This window comes from Schistocerca piceifrons, chromosome 6, assembly GCF_021461385.2.
Source record: "Schistocerca piceifrons isolate TAMUIC-IGC-003096 chromosome 6, iqSchPice1.1, whole genome shotgun sequence".
Taxonomy (NCBI): Eukaryota; Metazoa; Arthropoda; class Insecta; order Orthoptera; family Acrididae; genus Schistocerca; species Schistocerca piceifrons.
Window position 1 is genome coordinate 129,390,135 of NC_060143.1, and position 14,823 is coordinate 129,404,957.

Sequence of the window (14,823 nt, forward strand, 5' to 3'; positions counted from 1 at the left end):
GGCCACAGATGAGAGGAGTGAACACAGCAGCGTACAGGTGAATAGATGTGCAGCTGTTGAGCATCTGACCACCCAGGTGAACAAAAAGGCTATCAACAGTACTCAATGACCATTCAGTGAGCTGACTGCTCTTCACAGTCAACAAAGGGTGGAATTTGCATGCCAGTACCGTAACTAGACATCCACTGAGTGGCAACAGGTGTCCTTTTCAGATGAATCACTTTTTATACCTTATGAGACAGATGGCTAAGCAAACACCCTGCAGCAATTGTTGGAAGAGTCCAGGCTGTAGGAGGAAACATTTTGGCCTGGGAAGTGTTTTCGTGGCATTACCTGGGTGATCTCATCATACTTGAAGGTGCAGTGGATCAACACAAATATGCAAATATATGAGGACCATCATACAATGTAAACTTTCACAGCCGGTATTGTCTTCACTTAAAACTTCTTTGTGTAGATAACGTTATCTACACAAAGATTCAAACCACCACCCTAGACAAAAAAGAGGTGTAATGAAAACTTTGGTAGACAGGGGCGCACAAGATTTGTGAACCTGTTTATTCAAAAGATGAGACTGAACATCTACACTCAACTTTCGTGAAGAATGGCTATTCTAGCAAGGATATAGATCGAGCACTTCGCTCTAGGCCAAGAATCAGAAGTAACGACGAACAACAGTCGTCCGTGGGCAAAGTTTTTCTTCCGTTCATTAGCAAGGTCACAGGTCGCATTGGGAAAGTTTTAGGCAAGTATGGGGTGGAAACTGTTTTCAGACCTACTAGGAAAACAAAAGAATTTTTAAGGTCGGCAAAAGATGCACAGCACCCTTTGGCTACACCGGGGGTATATAAAATTCCTTGTAGTTGTGGACAGGTTTACATCGGTACCACAAAGAGAAGTGTGAACACCCGTCTTGTCGAAGATAAGAGGAATTGCCGCCTGGGTCACACAGATAAATCGGCCATAGCGGAACATGTTTACCAGGAAGGTGATCACGAAATAAAATACAGCGAGATGAGCGTCATATCAAAAACCTCGCATTATTATGCACGCTTGTATAGAGAGGCTATCGAGATTGATAAACATCGTAATAATTTTAACAGGAAAGACGAAGGTGTTAAACTGGATAAAATTTGGATGTCAGCATTGCACCGCAAGTGTGACGATCGATTACTTTCAATCGAGAACGTTGGCATTACCAGAGACAATCTCGTAGCCGACGCCACGTGATCGACAGTGGCGCCCTCTGTACTGCCTATATAATCAGCGCTTCCTTGAGTTCTCTTCGCAGTTCGCCGCTTTACCTCCGAGGATGTCTCCCGCAGTCGGAGACGAAACGTCAGGAGACAGTTTTATACTTCGACCACGGCCTATCAGCCCGGAAGTTTTAAGTGAAGATATGAGGACCGTGTTCACCCCTATATGCCCTCAGCATAATGGCATTTACCAACAACACAATGCAACATGTCACACAGCTCGCAGTATATGTTCATGATTTAAAGACTACAGGATGACTGTATCATACTCCCCTGGCCACCAAACTTTCCGTGTTTAAACCAAATCAAAAATCTGTGGGACCACGTTGATCAGGCTGTCTGCGCCTTGGATACTCAAGCTAGAGACCTTGTGCACCTGTCCACACCACAGGACTCCCCAAGGCTCCACATCCCTGTCAGTACCCTCCAGAACCTCATCAACTTTCTTCCTGCACATCTTGCAGTGCTCCACACTGCATTACGTGGTTATGCAAGCGTTTGACAGGGGGTCACATTGATGTGACTGGATAGTGTGCATCCCAATGACGTAGTTTTTCTGTAACATATCGACTTTACCGAGTTATTCTAAATGTATGTTTCCTTATTCCTTTTGTACCTACACTTCTTGCAATGCCATATCTCGCATATCTTAAAGCATCTAATAATAAGCTTTCTCTCATGTTATTCCTCCGGTATTCAACCATTTATTAGTAATAACATTCCTGCATGCTCGTCCAAGTAATCTCCACCTTCCCATAAACACTTGTTAATGACTCTCCAATAGAGATTTATTCATTGTTGCTATGTTATAGAGTCTATCTTTACTTTTTATTATCAAAGCAGTCACATTCACCTCATACCAAAAACCAATTGCAGCAGTGCAGTAATAAATGAATACCTACGTGAAACATATATTCTTCTTCAGACAGTGGAAAATTCAGAATGGAATGTAACAATGTCATGCAAAGAATAGGTGCTATTCACCATATATCAGAGCTGCTGAGTTGTAGATAAGCACAACAAAAAGACTGTCGGAAAGTGAGCTTTCCTCCAACAAGATCTTCTTTGAAAACACACAATATACACACACACTTTCACACACATGCGACACACACACACACACACACACACACACACACACACACACACAGTCTCTGGCAGCTGAAGCCAGACTGCGAACAGCAGCACATAATCGGAGAGGCAGTCAGGTGGTGGAGATGAGGAGGAGTGTGGGGTGGGGAGGGGGAGGGATAGCACAATAGGTGTGGGAGACATTAAGTGCTGCTTGTGGGAGGGTACAGGGATGAGGTGGAGAGAAGGTAAGGCAGCTAGGTGTAGTTGGGATGTTAGATCGAGGGGGACAGGGAGCAGAAAATGAGAAAGTACAAAGACTGAGGATGTACTGGTGGAATACAGAGCTGTGTAGTGCTGGAATGGGAACAGGAAAGGGAATAGATGGGAAAGGACAATGATAAGCAAAGGTTGAGGCTAGAAGGGTTATGGGAACATAGGAGATATTGCAGGGCAAGTTCCCGCCCTCAGAGTTCAGAAAAGGTGGTGCTGGTGGCAAGGGTCCACGTGGCACAGCCTGTGAAGCCGTCACTGAAATGAATAGTTTGTTGGTGGCCATTCATGTGGACAGGCAGCTTGTTGGTGGAATGCAGTGCAGTGGTTGCAGCTTAGCTTGTAGCTCATATGACTGGTTTCACAGGTAGTCTTGCATTTGATGGGATAGGTAATGTTTGTAACTGAACTGGAGTAGATGGTGGTGGAAGGATGTATGGGACAGGTCTCGCATCTAGGTTTATTTCAGACATATGAGCCATGAAGCAAGGGGTTTGGAGCAGAGGTAGTGTAGGGATGGCGGATTTGTGCAAGTTCGGTGGGTAGCGGAATACCTCTGTAGGAGGGATGGGAAGGAGAGTGGGTAGGACATTTCTCATTTCAGGGCACGACAAGAGTAGTTGAAACCCTGTTAGAGAATGAGATTCAGTTGATCCAGCAGTCCAGTCCTGGGTGGTATTGAGTCACAAAGGGAATGCTCATCTGTGGCCGGTTGGTGGGACTTTGAGAGGTTGTGGGTTACTAGAGAGATAAGGCATGGGGACCTGTTTCAGTACAAGGTTGGGAGCGTAATTACAGTCTGTTAAGGACTCAGTGATACCGTTGGTATACTTTGAGAGGGACTGCTTGTCACTACAGATGCTGTTAGGCTGTATGTGGGATGTGTGGCAGCTGTCGAAGTGGAAGCATTGTTGGTGGTTGGTAGATTTGATATGGATGGAGATATGGATGTAGCCATCTTAGAGATGGAGGTCAACATCAAGGAATGTGGCTTCTTGTGGTTTTTTTTTAGGGCCAGGTGAAGCAAATAGGGAAGAAGGTGTTGAGGTTGTGGAGGAATGTAGTTAAGGTACTGTCAGCCTCATTCCAGATTACGAAGATGTCATCAATGAATCTGAGTCTGTGAGGGGTTTGGGATTCTAGGTGGTTAGGAAGGGTTACTATAAGTGACCCATGAATAAGTTGTCATAGGATGTTGCCATGCAGGTGTTCGTTGTAGTACTACAGATTTGCTTGTAGGCAATGCCTTTAAAGGAGAAATAATTGTGGGTGAGGAATACTTGCTCATAGCGATCAGGAAGGAGGTTGTAGGTTTGAAGTCGGCTGGGTGTTGGGAAAAGTAGTGTGCAGTAGTGGAAAGACCATGAGCATTGAGGAGGGTAGCATAGATGAAGGTGGCATTGACAGGGAAGAGCAGGATGCCAGGTGGTAAAGGGACAGGAACTCTGGAGAGTCGGTGGAGGAAATGGTTGGTGTCTTCTATGTAGTAGGATAGGTGGCGGGTAACAGGCTGTTGTCCGTGAGAGCAGAGGTTCTCCGTGCGGGCCACAGAAACTGGCGACAATGCGGTATCCTGGGTCATGGGGTTTATGGATTTTAGGAAGCAGGTAAGAATGTGGGGAATGGTAGTGGTAAGGTGAGAGATGGATCCTAAGGAGAGGTTCTGGTATGGACCTAAGGATTTGAGGAGAGACTGGAGATTCTGCTGGATTTCTGGAATGAGGCCACTGTGGCAGGGTGGATGAATGTGACAGCTGGCAGAGTCCTGCTACCAAGTAATCCCTGTGATTCAATACAGTGGTGGAGCCTTCGTTAACAGGTAGGATTATAAGGTCATGTTCAGTTTTTAGTTGGTGGATTGCAATGCTTTCTGTGGATGTAAGATTATTTTGCATCTTGAGGGATTTGGGGAATGATGATGATGTGAGGTTTGACGTTAAGAAATCCTGGAAAGTAAACAGGAAGTGGTTTGGAGGCAGTAGGGTTGGCGGTGAAAAAGTGTTTCCACTGTAAGGACTGGAAGATGGAGAAAAGGTTTTTAGCAAGTGCTGCGTGATTGAAGTCTGGAGTGGGGCAAAAGGTGAGGTCTCTTAGGACTGATAATTCTACGTGGCTAAGGCTTTTGGACTGTGTTTTGCATCTGCTTACATTCTGGATTCTATGTGGTTGTGACAGTGATTTTTTGAGTGTGGGGTAAATGTAGTAGAGTTGCCGGATGGTGTTAGTTCAAGGCGGGAGTAGGAATTGAATAGGGTGGAGAGGTTTTTGAGGTGGTATTGTACATGTTGCTCTAGTTCCTGGAGGGCAGAATTTCAATGTGTGTTATGGGGTCCATGAGTATTTTGCAGATGGGTAGAAGGTATTGCAAGGAAGTTTGGGCCTGATTGATATTGTTTTGCAGGACTGTGTTGGTGAGGGTTAAAAGACTGGCAGAATCTGAACAGATGGAGGTCATTGTGGAAGGAAGGGTGGCAGCCAGAGATAGGTAATTTGATGATAAGGCCATCGGGGGGGGGGGGGGGTGGTTCCATTAGGCAAGCAACCACACAGGACTAGGGATATGAAAACTTTTCTCCCTCCAGGATCAGGAAAACAAATACATCTTCCATAATGTGGCTTTTCAACGAACAATAATTGATGTAATAACCTGTGTAAAATATATTCACATCTTAATCCTCCACTCAAGTATTCATTACTGCTCGTATACTTATTACAATAATGCTACAATCAATACCCATCTTAGCATCTTGCCAAGTAGTCAAATTTCCTTGACACGCACCACATTCAAAGCTTAAATCTTCTTCCGAGTATTCATTAGAGGTAAAATATTTATTATACTTAGGTTTACAGTTGTGATATACTTTAGTAAGCTCACTCAGACACCTAAATTCTTTCTTATAGGCTCCATTGCAGAGACAATGTCATAAGAATGCTCTGATATATGGAATCCCATTTTAATTCTTCCCACAACTTTTAAAATTATTTCTAGTGTTCTACAATATCACCCAAAGACTTGGTGGTGGTGGTGGTGGTGGTGGTGGTGGGGGTGGTGGTGATAGTGGATACAACTTTCTCCTGTATTTTTTGTTCAGCTAATTGCAGATGTTCCTCCAAACTAGTCAAAGCATTTGGGGCACCAATTATGTCACCAAATTTTTCTACTTTGTTCTGACCCCTCTACTTGTCCTTGCATACCTGAGATTCGGTTATGTACAATATTGAAATCCTGGTTTGACAATACCACTGTTTGTTGCGGCCTTTTTTTGTTTATTTCTTTAAACTGTTGTTTAACCTCATTCTGAACTCTGTCACATTGTTTTTCTATTTGTCTGTAACTCTTTCGGTAACTTTAATAAGAGTTCTCTTCTATCTTAGAAATTTTATCTATTTTTGTACAGTAAAATTGAATAATAATCTTTGCTGACTGACTGTGTGTGTGTGTGTGTGTGTGGGGGGGGGGGGGGGGGGTAGTTTTTTTTTTCACACTGAAACTATACTTGAGAATGCTATAATTAATAGTGCAGGTTGCTGGAAATTCTTTTCCGATTGTCAGTGCAGCTGTTGTATCTCGAGCTCTTCATAAAACATCTCTATAGATCAGCCGGAGACTGCCTATGTGCAGCGACAGATCACTCAGTGAAAATTGGTTGATAGGCCGAGAAAAAAATAGTAAAACTCAATTCCATAAAGGATAACTATCTTCCTTCAAAAAAGATCTGACCACGGCTGCTGTTTTGTGCTATCAAACAACTTTTCATTGATTCCAACAGTCTACAGCACTTCATAGTGCATAGAAATAGGAAATCTTATATTGTTGAATTAATAAAAGACAGTGTACCTTTTAAACAAAACTTTGATGTATGTTCTGAAAATAGAAAACTTTCTCTACTAATTAAATTGATTCCAATGATATTTCTACTGTAGCAATAAATTAAATTTTCTAACAGAACTTTCATAATGGTTGACTTCAACAGAGCCTTAAATTCACAAAAGAATCTAGCTTCTACAACATGTCGCGTTTTGTTACATGAAAAATCGAAATGTTATCTAATACTGAAAAAGCTATTAATACAAATAATACCCTTGATCTGAGTATGTCTATTTTGTCACTGTCTGCTAGATAAAACAAAATAGGCCTTTCTAATATGGCAGCAATTTTGTAACACACCAAATAGACGAGACTGTTTTGGCACAAATGGCCATTTTTATAACACGACAGAATATAATCCACTAAGTACCAATATCAAATGCCTAGTAGGCCTACTACAAGCAAAAAGCTTTATGTTAAGAAATAGTTACACATTTCATTCATACGCACCAGCTTCTTAAGCATGAGATAGAAAAGTAGTATTACGAAATTTTTATATAAATTTGGAATCATCTTATTCTTGCGTTTCTTCTCCTTCCTCATTCTAACAAACAATCTTGTCATCACCAATTCTGTAGCTATTGCTGCCACTGTCAAAATGTGTTCGCCGATTAACTTCACTAACCCTGCCAGAATCACAGGTTTAGTTATCCCGCGATTACTTTCCGGTTAGGCGTTATTGCGTGTTCGAACAACACTTTTCCGCGTTACTTCCAGAATAGAACTTACGCGGCTGCTAGCCAGGGCCTGTACTATTAGTCCTTACTAGTGAAGCGATCTGGCCAAAAATTTTCTGTCAAAATTTCGTTTTCTTGGATACAGCGAGAACATAATACGTAATCTTTCTCACCCAGTCGTTTATTTCCATTCTGGTAGTCTGAATCTATGGATTTCGCTAGTAATTATAACAATTCTGATCATTCGCAAACCCAATCAACCACATAATCAGACAGCGATTGGCATTCATCCGTTCGGCTTTACTCCCTCAGCTATAGCCCCGTCCCCTTTTGTCTGCGGAAAAAAATTGGTTCAAATGGTTCTGAGCACTATGGGACTTGACTTCTGAGGTCATCAGTCCCCTAGAACTTCGAACTACTTAAACCTAACTAACCCAAGGACATCACACACATCCATGCCCGAGGCAGGATTCGTACCTGCGACCGTATCGGTCGCGCGGTTCCACACTGTAGCGCCTAGAACCGCTCGGCCACCCCGGCCGGCTGTCTGCGGAAAGTTTATTTCTACTTGTGACGAGGATTCTCCTGACATTGGCATCACGTACACTATGTATGCATTCGAAAGTCAACTTATGATTCATTCAGAAATCAACTTAAAATGTGTTCAAAAACCAACAGGCAAGCTTTTCTAAATCATATGAATAATCGATAGGAAAACGTGCGCAGGATGCTAGGTGCTTTGTGAAACAAGGTTCCCCCCCCCCCCTTATCACGGTAGCATCTAGCTGCTTGCTGCGACAGCTTGCACAGCCAACAGCAACATACCTGTTGCCAGAAGCGGAAGAATCTACTACTCAAACGTGAATCAACTGCGCATGCGCCCGCGCGTAACTGCTAAAACAAATCGAATGTAAACAGTTGCGACTTAACGCTCATTGGAGGCAATTTGTTGTTATGAATCACTGCATAGTCTTCCTAAAGCCTTTGGCGTATTTTCAATTGGCAGACGCTTGCATGAGCACTGTGTGTCTTGTTGTATATGGCGATGGTCCTTTGCAATTTATTTTCGTTTTTTCTCGTGTATGTTTTATTGTTGAAGTATTATTCTGCAGTAGCGGGATACAGTAATATCCTTTGTTAGAGTATTGGTTTTTACCAGTCAAAATTACAAAAATTTAACTGAAAACTAAAACAATGAAAAATTCCCGGAATTCTAAAAAGATCCCGTGTTTTTCCCGATTTTCTCCCGGATGAAAAAATTCCCGGGTCTCCCGGTTCGTATACACCCTGTTCTTGTAGTTCCCACAAGAGCAGTTTTTGCAGCTTCCAGTTCTGAAGCAAGGATTGGACTGGTGTAGCATCTGTCTGTAAACAGAATGTAACCTTTTCCTGACAGATTCCCAGGCAATGTCTTTACGAGTATCACTGTCAGACCTCTCACCTGCATAAACAGAAAAATTCCAGACATAACCTGTCTCTGACTCCGACAGTACTAATTGAAATACACACGGCCACGAAATTTGCACATGCCTTCATCAATTGTAATGTTTTGAGAGGGTGTATATGCTCGCTGGAAATGAGCAGACACCATATCCAGGAGGGGTCTCACCTTGTGCAGTGGGTCGTAAGCGGCTTCTCCTTTTTCCTTAGCAACTGAATTGTCACTGACGTGAAAGTTTCTCAAAATAGAAAGAAACCTGTCACTTCTTAGGATGTTGGGACAGAAATTACATGACACAACAGGATTCTTGGACCACTGCTCTTGTATACGGGGTGTCTCACAATTGCACACATATGGACTACAATTGCCAGAAACTTTCTTACATCTATGAGAGGAACTCCTTTCCACTTTGATAGCAAGCAGGTAGGGGAAAGGAAATTTGTGCTTCGTAATTTCCTTATACTTTGTTGTGCATACAGATTAGTTTGCTGCTTTATATGATTCACCACACTGTCTGTAAGTAAACACAAAAAGAAGTCTAGAGGTGTGCTGTGCTGGTCTAAACCGGTAAGGTTGCACTTTCCAGAGTGTCCTGAGAATGGATGGATATTTGGCACATGATCAGTAGTCGTCCAGCCTTCCTCAGAATCAGTACAGTGCCAAGTTCTCGGTCTCACACTCACCCATGGTCGCCCACGCACTTCAGGTGTGGTATCAGCAGGAACAATGGCAATACATGCTTCTGAAGAACTTGGACACTCGCTCTCCTTGTCTGAATCTACCATAAAAGTAATATTTGCAAATGAAATCACGTACTACAGTAGTTATGTATTGAAAGCTCTTTTAATTGAAATCTGAATAAAAATATTGCGTATTTTATCTGCATTCCTTACCCGAAGCCTTGGAATCTTCTTCTTGAATATAGTCCGTCATCATCAGACTCAAGCAAATCACCATCCTCCGAAAAATCAACATCACTTTCTTCAAACTCGCGTGATAACTCACGAGCGATTTCATCATCCGTCAAACCACGCTTCGCCATGACGACGCAACTGAGCACGCGTGTGACAGAATATTCCCGCTCGCAAAAAATGATGAGGTGACTTACCGAACGAAAGCGCTGGCAGGTCGATAGACACACAAACAAACACAAACACACACACAAAATTCAAGCTTTCGCAACAAACTGTTGCCTCATCAGGAAAGAGGGAAGGACAGGGAAAGACGAAAGGAAGTGGGTTTTAAGGGTGAGGAGTCATTCCAATCCCGGGAGCGGAAAGACTTACCTTAGGGGGAAAAAAGGACAGGTATACACACGCGCGCACACACGCACACGCACACGCACACGCACACACACACACACACACACACACACACACACACACACACACACACACACATCCATCCACACATACAGACACAGGCAGACATATTTAAAGACAAAGAGTTTGGGCAGAGATGTCAGTCGAGGCAGAAGTGTACCCACACCCTTAAAACCCACTTCCTTTCGTTTTTCCCTCTCCTTCCCTCTTTCCTGATGAGGCAACAGTTTGTTGCGAAAGCTTGAATTTTGTGTGTATGTTTGTGTGTCTATCGACCTGCCAGCGCTTTCGTTCGGTAAGTCACCTCATCTTTGTTTTTATATATAATTTTTCCCACGTGGAATCTCTCTCTCTCTCTCTCTCTCTCTCTCTCTCTCTCTCTATATATATATATATATATATATATATATATATATATATATATATATATATATATATATATATATAGAGGGAAACATTCCAAACTCTTTGTCTTTAAATATGTCTGCTTGTGTCTGTATATGTGTGGATGGATATGTGTGTGTGTGCGAGTGTATACCCGTCCTTGTTTCACCCTAAGGTAAGTCTTTCCGCTCCCGGGATTGGAATGACTCCTTACCCTCTCCCTTAAAACCCACATCCTTTCATCTTTCCCTCTCCTTCCCTCTTTCCTGATGAGGCAACAGTTTGTTGCGAAAGCTTGAATTTTGTGTGTATGTTTGTGTTTGTTTGTGTGTCTGTCGACCTGCCAGCACTTTCATTTGGTAAGTCACATCATCTTTGTTTTTATATATATATATATATATATATATATATATATATATATATATATATATATATATATATATAATAGAGTGGTTCCTCCTTGCCCAGCATGCCTGCACCATCTAGCATCAAATACTTTTCAACTATAGCCTCTGTCGTGCCTCGCAGACCATTGGGAGCCCTATGAACACACAAAGCAAGGAAGGGGAAAATCGAGCGCACTCGCCCGTAAAATTACGGACATCAGTGTGTTGGGCTGGTCAGGCGCGCCTCTATTTTTTTACGGGCGTTGGCTCCTAAGTGTTAAGCACACAAATCTCTTACACTGTTGACCTCATTGCTATGGCTAACTAGTAATCTTTTCTCAACTCTTGATATCAAGTAGCAGTTCTTTGGTCTCAACCCAATTAATTTATTTCTTCTTAACTCTTCAAATTAAGTTAGGCAACACCACTGAGTGTGCTCAGTTAGGTTTTCTTAGTTGTTGACTTTGGCTGCTCTGGGCAACATTGTATCTTTAATAAAAGTTTCTCGGGCTTCCAGCCGTGTCAAACGGTTTAAAATCCATGAGCTTTTGGCCGAATACTCCAGAGCCATTGTCAAGTGGTGACTGTCTTCTAGTTGCTCTGCCACCCTTATATAGCCACGTTGCCTCCCATGGCGTCACTGGTACCCACTCCGGCACCATATATGGTAATGTTTGCATTGTGCATCCTCCACACCCACTTCAATCTCCCGATGGGTGGGTCCCAAGCTGTGCTTAGCTGCAGGCCACTGTCTTTATTGAGTGTGTTGGCACAAATTTTTATTGCGATCGTTTCTTTTATTATGCTATCCCAAAAACTGTTAGTCAGTGTGATAATATGTGTCTCGTCGAATGCAATATGATGACTGTTTTCTAATGCATGCTCTGCTACTGCTGATTTCTCTGGGTACTGTAGACAAAAACATCTCTCGTGTTCTACACAGCACTGTTCAATGGTACGCACAGTCTGTCCGATATAGAAATGTTCACACCCACATGGTATTTTATATACTCCTGGCATTCTGAGGCCTACATCGTCTTTCACAGGCCTCAAGAATTGTTGAAATTTTGCTGGAGCCCTGAAGACTGAATCGATTTTATGCCTCTTTAGGAGCCGGCCTATCTTTCCTGTTATTGAGCCACAGAACAGCAAGAACACAAACTTCTTCGCATCCTCCATGGAGTCTTTCTGCTTACATATTTTCGGAAAGATAGCTTGTGAAATCTGGCGGTTGTTGCAGCTGTTTTCCTTAAATACTGTCCGTAAGTGGCTCAGTTCCTTTGGCAAGTTTTCAGAATCTGAGACAGTTTCGGCTTGGTGCACTAAGGTCCTCAAAACAGAACATTTCTGCGATGGATGACAGCTGTTAGCGTGCAGATATCTGTCTGTGTGGGTGGGTTTCCGATAAATGCTGTGGCAGAGACAGCCATTTGCTTTGCGGCGGATGAGGACGTCAAGGAACGGCAAGGCATTATCTGTTTCTAGCTCCATCGTGAACTTGATGTTGTCATGGATGCTAATAATGTTGTCCAAGAATTCTCCCAGCTTTTCATATCCATGACACCAGACAACGAATGTGTCGTCGACGTAATGATAAAACCAACTAGGCTTTTCAGGAGCCATGTCCAGGGCGATGTTTTCAAAGTACTCCACGAACAGACTGACTACAACTGGAGCTAATGGGCTTCCCATCACAACACCGTCTCAGGTTGAAATATTCTCCATCATACAAGAAATACGATGGCATCAGAGTATGCTCGAATAATAAACTCAATCAAGGCGGCGGCCTGCAGCTAAGCACAGTGTGGGACCCACCCATCGGAAGGTTGAAGCGGCTGCACAACGCAAACATTACCACATATGGTGCCAGAGCGGGTAACAGTGACCACGGAAGGCAGCGCAGCTATATAAGGACGGCAGCAGCAACCAGAAGACAGTCACCACTTGACAATGGCCGAGGAGTACTCAGCCAAATGCTTGTGGATTTTAAACCACTTGATGCAGCTGGAAGCCCAAGAAACATTTATTAGTACATATTGCCGTGAAACTACGCACTCCTATATTGTATCTTTTGTCATTTTTGTTGAAATACATGAAAATTTTCATTGTTATTATTAAACCTCTTTTCTTATAGCACCTCTTATTAGAGTTTTGTCATAATTGCCAAAATGGAATGTTACAGGTGGCTTGTTTTGGGTTATGGTGTGTTCCACTCCACTGTTGCTTGATGTATAAGTGTGCTAACATTCACCTTTCAGATATTTTATGGTTCATCATTCTTTAACTTAATAGCTTTACTGGACCCGCTGTGCAGTGCCATTAAACTGTTTCATGTGACTTTTTCACCTTTTGCTGTGGGGTGAGCTGAAAGTGAGCTCTGATCTGTTCAAACCACTAAAAGACGTAAACAGTTTATGGTAGTTATGAAGGCACTGGTGACATGAGGGGGGTGTGAATAATGTGGATTATTTCACGGTATGTAGCTGTCAGATACTTTCACCAGAACAATTCACATCTCCACTGTCTGTCACTATGATTACCACTGAAACGGTCTAATCGATTAGTACAATAATTCTTCCCGTAACAGGATGATATTTACCTTTTCTTTCTTGAAGAGAAGGAAACATCATCCCTCACTATGATAAAGAATGCAATCATAAATGAGGTCACTGTTGTACCAGAAGACTGCAGGTTGTTGTGCTTAGAGATACAGTTTTCACAATGAATATTTTAGAAATGAAAGAAACTTCTGCCTTTCCAGAAGATATTTCGTAAAAAAACTTTTACATAAATACACATAGCTCACTAACATAACATGTCCAGATGGGAAAAAGACAGATAGTTGAAGAGTGAAAAATCTTATATTGCCTTAAAGAAGCATAAAAATATAGATGACTGTCCATTTTTCCTTTTATACATCTCTCTTTTAGGTGCTGGGATGTTTATACTGCATCTTTGCCCCGCAGTGTTCCATCAATAACATATGCTTTATGGGTAAACCAAAATAAGATCTATCACAAGGTTTATGACTGCTTCTGTACTGTAGTTGCAGTGTCCCCACCGTACAATCATGGGTGGAGCACAACTCTTATAAATTGGTCGCTCACAATAGATCATTAGATGTGTTGGTTTACTGCTTAGAGAGAATAACAGTTCTGATCTATTCTCACATTTATATTATTACCAGAGCACACTTTCCTCCTTGACTTCCAAGGCATGATGCCAAAGCAGAAGCAGGCCTCCACAGCAGATGGAGACAAGCATTTGCTGTCACACGTTGTCAATATGCTGAGAATGGGATGTTCCACACTTAATAACTACATAAATAATACTTGGAAGGAGAGAAAGCATTGGTCATATACTTTTGTTTATTATCGCCGTAAGCTTATTGACACCAGTGCTTACTAATTTAAGTTATATATTACAGCACTGAAGATGATGACTAAGTGACCGAAAATCGATTTTGTGATAATAAACAAAAATATACGACCAATGCTGTCTCTCCTTCCAAGTATACCCATTATCTGGTCGTAGTGCACAGGACACTATGGAGTCGCCAACGTCAGGCGCGTAATGGGGCCCCTTAGGGAAATGGCAGCAAGAGAGGGGAAGAAAACCAATGTGCACTCCGTGTGCATACCGGGGGGAGTCATTCCAGATGTGGAAAGAGTCCTTCCGGATGCCATGAAGGGTACAGGGTGCACCCATCTGCAGGTGGTCGCTCATGTCGGCACCAATTATGTGTGTCGCTATGGATCGGAGGAAATCCTCTCTGGCTTCCGGCGGCTATCTGATTTGGTGAAGACTGCCAGTCTTGCTAGCGGGATGAAAGCAGAGCTCACCATCTGCAGCATCGTCGACAGGACTGACTGCGGACCTTTGGTACAGAGCCGAGTGGAGGACAGAGCCGAGTGGAGGGTCTGAATCAGAGGCTGAGACGGTTCTGCGACCGTGTGGGCTGCAGATTCCTCGACTTGCGCCGTAGGGTGGTGGGGTTTCGGGTTCCACTGGATAGGTCAGGAGTCCACTACACGCAACATGCGGCTACACGGGTAGCAGGGGTTGTGTGGCGTGGGCTGGGCGGTTTTTTAGGTTAGATGGCCTTGGGCAAGTACAGAAAGGGCAACAGCCTCAACGGGTGCGGG